The 4,763-nt window shown below is 41.7% G+C and overlaps 1 long non-coding RNA gene across 5 annotated transcripts; it reads left to right on the top strand.

Annotated features, from left to right (window-relative positions):
- Positions 1 to 331: 331 nt before the first annotated feature.
- On the top strand, positions 332 to 4,345 carry LOC109745830 (uncharacterized). Of its 5 annotated transcripts, none has more exons than XR_012187654.1 (8): positions 332 to 1,074; positions 1,180 to 1,276; positions 2,006 to 2,202; positions 2,579 to 2,710; positions 3,326 to 3,480; positions 3,587 to 3,622; positions 3,753 to 3,836; positions 3,912 to 4,345. It is a non-coding gene; the product is annotated as an uncharacterized lncRNA (long non-coding RNA). The 5 variants fall into 5 exon arrangements; XR_012187655.1 differs by having other exon boundaries at positions 374 to 1,074; positions 2,557 to 2,710; XR_012187656.1 differs by having other exon boundaries at positions 374 to 1,091.
- The last annotated feature ends 418 nt before the right edge of the window (positions 4,346 to 4,763 follow it).

Genomic DNA, 4,763 nt, shown 5'->3' with positions numbered 1-4,763 from the left:
GAGCGGCAACTGCTAAAAATTAGATATGAAAATTTTAATGTTTCGTTCGCAAATTCTTCAGCTGTCAAGGATACAGTGAAAATTTTGAACGAGTTTCAAATAAACACATATTAAGAATTTGTGAACAAACTGGATTGAGTTTAGCATAGAGGAGGAACGGGTCCAATCACATTTACTTAGAGAGAAAAACCAACTTGAAAAATTAGCAATAAATGAATGTTGTTGAGGACATTGAAAACTCATATATGTATATATATATATATATATATATATATATATATATGACATGACTATTTTATTACTAATATCAGAATAATATTCTGTTACTCCCGCGCCCTATAGGTACCGATCCAAAAGGAACCCCGCCTTCTTCACCTAGCCGGCCCCTGGCGCCGCCCTACCACGCTGCCACCCTGCCCCCCTACTCCTCACTGCGCCATCGCCCATCCCGCCGGCCACGCGCGCCGCCCCACCCCGCCGGCAACGCGCGCTGCCACACCCCGCCGGCCCCGCACCTTGCCCCACCCCGCTGGCCCATGTGCCGCCAAACCCCATCGCCTACGGCCCAGCCCTTCGATCCCCTACCCCTGGGAAACGTCGGCTTCTCCCGCTACATCTCACTCCCCCACCAGCTGCAGGTGGCGGGGGCTCGTTCCGCCGCGCTCACAGTCCAACCCTGGTGCCTTAGGCCGTTCGCCGCTGCTGTGCTCACGCTGGTTGTGCCGCGCCTCCAGCTCCCATGTGTGTCCTGAGTGCACAGCATGTATTTGCTAAAATGTCTCAGTGCAGTGGACTACTAGTTTTGTTGTGTTCATGTGCATTTGTAGCTGCCTTCTTGCTTGCTAATTGCTATAGCTTACAATACTTATAGCATTTTTCGTGTGTGATTTGTACTTTAGGTGCTAACCAAAGAATAGGTAAGGTCATTCAGATTGAGGATCTTAACTAATCATGTTAATGGTTGGTCTTGCTCCCTGTGCATTTTCACTCACCGAGAGCGACTACTCCAGAAGAAAAAAAGCCATGGGAACGTGCCGCCCTCAGTCCTTTCTCTCGACAAATCCATCAGTGCAGGTTCTCCTATGCGCCAAGTATTGCCAGCGGCGATGCCTCCATCGTAGCTCATTGAGGAAATGCTGCTTTTCCGTATGCATATTTATCTGTTTTGTTTTCTGGCAGGAAGGCACACCCCACACCATTGTTCTCGTGCAACCATCTCCAAACAAAACGTCCAAAAATTTTATGGACTTCAGTTCACTCAACCAAGCCCTGGATGGTTAGTGTTCTCTCTTGCATGCTGCTTGAAATATTAATGCAATTTTACTTTGCTATCCGATTGTGCATGTGTTGTCGAAAATGAGGTTATCATGGGATTCTGAACATATGATAGTACTGTTTTCCCTATGTATTATAGTTCATTAGTTCATCTATTCCTTGCTTCAGTTCTATAGACATAGTCATCAGCCATCATCATCTAGTACCACTTGTACTGAACATTCAGGAATTCAATTTATAATGTTGTTTACTGTCCTAATTTTTTGGTACCAGTAACCTTCCTATATACATATGCAGCAGCAGTTCAGCCGTTGTTATGGCAATAAGTAGTTTAGTAACTAGAAAAACAACAAAACGTTGGTTCATTTTTTTCCTCAGAAGCTTTTCCGGTTCACCTTGTATATGGTTTTTCAGTTCACCTTGTATATGCCTTTTCAGTTCATCGTACATGGTTCAAAAGGAGATCCCTTAGTTTCAGTAGATGTGGAGATGGGTAAAATCTAAAGTTCAACTTATGGGGTACTTCATAAAGCAAAGAAAAAAAAGAAAAGTAGAGCAAAAGTGAAGAAAAAGAAAAAGAAAACAAAAGTGGTTTTGAGAAGAAAATGCCTACTGTCCAGTGATACATTATCTCGTCAGTCTATGGTTATTTGTTCATGAGAACGGAAAAAACAGTGGTACAATACATATTACGTGAGCTGTTCACATATTATGGTTATTTGTTCATTAGCCGCGTGCAGGAAGTTCAGCGGCACAATCCCCGGTCGTTCAGTCTCGCTGTTGTGGGCGTGCCCCGCTCCAACTCCATCACCTCTGCTTCACTGGTGAAACAATGCGACCTGAGGAACCACGGGGGTCGAGGACGTCCAGCTCCGCAGTCCAACTCGGCGTGATTCACGTCATTGATAGCCCCCATGTAGCAGCCTAGTATGTATTTTATCATCAGTTCATAAAAGGAAAGCTGAGTCAGTGCAGTGTGCGTGTTAAAAAAATAATTTAGTTTTATATTTTATGGTAGTTCATTGTATAGAAAATTTGTAATAGTTCCTGCTTTTCAATCCATCTACTTCTTGGTCACAAGTCCAATTAGTAGAAATTCAAACATGAAAATAACATCCATCTTGTTCTGGTAATCATCTTCAACAAATTTCGTATGTATCAGACTTGCATATGTTTATTAGTAGGGCAGATCTCTGTTGTATAAGACGCTAGATGTTGATTTTCAATTATGCTGTGACAAAATTTTCAGTCATCTTGAGTCTGTTCCCTATATCACTTCAGATCCTTTTTCTTGTTGGTCCAGTGCATGTCCCGCAATGAGCCAGGACAGGGAAGTTGTTGCACACTGCCGTCTTCGTCGGCCGTCACGCTATGAGTGGCTATGGCCATTGGTCACTGTTGGTCGTCGGCCGTTCTTCTTTGCCACCTCCTGAAGGTCAGCTTCTGGTACACGGGAATGAAAAACCAGACGAAGCAAAATTGAGTTATCATGGGGATGGAACACCCACAGCCGTAACTACAACTCTCTCTGTCTTCTCAAAGATTGAGTGTGCTTGTGTTGTTACGTCTCTCTCTACCAATTGGTGTGATTAAATTTATATTCTGATCATTGGATCCTCGTTTGTTAAATCTAGCATGCACAAAGTTTAGAAAAGAGGCCCGAACGAATTGGGTGCACTCTACCTTTTTGTTCTTATGCTTGGTAAACCTTGTTCAGTTTGCATTGGAGAACTTGTACTATTCCTGTTGCTCTCAAGCTATATGTTTATATGCCTAAAAAGAACTTAAATCATCCTTTTTATGTTTCTTTGTTGTCAAATAGAAGCTAAATAGTTTGGACATATGCAGTAATAACATTTCTGATGGAGCAGTACACATATTTAGAACTTTAATGTAGTTATAAAACATGAATTCTCATTCCCAAAAACCTACAAAAAAACATGAATTTATATATTGACATCTGCTGCCGGTCCTTTTCTTGTGTATGTTCAGTTCGACATATGGTGGTTCTTCAGATCAACGTTGTGTGATTTTTCAATTCATCTTGTAGGTGAAAAAAGGAGCTCCCTTTTAGTTCAAATGGATCCAAAAAATGGTTGCTGCATTACATTTCAAGACCATTCTGTTGGTTTAGGCTACATCTTGCTAGTTTGGCAAACATTTTTTGCATCTACTTGTGGATGGCTTCCATTTTGTGCTCCATGGGTATTTGTTCTAATTCCTGAAAGAAAGAAAATAATCTATTGCATGTGATAGTTCATCTGATTTGTATAATTTTTTTACCTATTTTGCTCCATCTTTTTCCTTGCAGATCATGATCTTGAGAGGCTCGCTGTCGAGACTGTAGGTAAATTCCATTTTCCAATGGTTCTTTCAGTAGTACTGTTTCAGTCCAAGTTTGATAGGATAATGAGGATCAGTGAACTTCTAATGGTTACTTCTTATAGTTGTTCTTTGTATTACTTCATGGGTGATAGGGAGATGCACAAGTCATTGCCGTCCACATCGTCGCCACAAGGAAACACCAGCATCACTGCCAGCTACACGCACATCTTTGGCACGTAGGTTTTTGCACTAAAATGTTTGAACTATTGCACTGAAAGTTGTGGCCACTTAATGAAAAATCTTTTCTATAGAACCAGTTTCTAAAGTTGTCGCTGCGTCGACGCGTCCCACTCCAACGGCATGGCTTATGCTTCAGTGCAAAACAGTGGAGCCTGCTGGAGGAGTCACGAGGTCGAGGACCTCCTGCTCAACAGTACAACTTCTTGTTTTGTGGCCGGTCGCTCAAGGAGCTGAGTGCAGGCCGCAGTAAGTACATGAGTACTAGTATTAGGATATGTGCGGTCCTAGTAAGTACATGAGTACTAATTAGCAAGTTTGATTGCTTTCTGAAAAGTGAAAATGTCAGCTTGTACTGATGCATTCCAAAAATGTGTTGTGTGTTTTCAAGAAAAAAACATTTGTCGGGTTTTTGGTGGCCAAGTATTATTGATATGGAGGTGAATAACTATGCGGATGCGCTCCTATTGTTTTTCTGGAACAAAACAAGATGCCATGTTTTACTTTACGAGCTTTGCAATTTCCATACCTCAAGTTGTTGCTTGCTCCCACCCGTGAATTGCGCAATTTCAATGGGTGTCGTCGAGCATGTTCGGAAGTATGCCCTTCGTGCAAAAGTGTGAAGTGTTGTCAGTATTTTGTATATTTCATTTGGCAGAGGCTTCATGTGATCTGATGGAGCTTTATAGATGTACTGTCATTACACTTTTAAGGCCCTACAGTTCATTATATCACACATGTGGCCGTTCAATATGTATTACATGATCAGTTCTTGGAAAAGAAGAGAACACAATAGTTCGGTCGAAAACAATGATCAGTTCAATAGTGCTCCCTCCTGCCTATTTTGGTTGATGTTCACGAATGGACAAAAGTTGCATGGGAAATGTTCTATTATTACTAGCATATAAGTACAGAAAAAAGTATAA

The sequence above is a fragment of the Aegilops tauschii genome, chromosome 6 (assembly GCF_002575655.3).
Source record: "Aegilops tauschii subsp. strangulata cultivar AL8/78 chromosome 6, Aet v6.0, whole genome shotgun sequence".
NCBI classification, from domain to species: domain Eukaryota; kingdom Viridiplantae; phylum Streptophyta; class Magnoliopsida; order Poales; family Poaceae; genus Aegilops; species Aegilops tauschii.
This window is presented reverse-complemented; position numbering and strand designations above follow the sequence as displayed.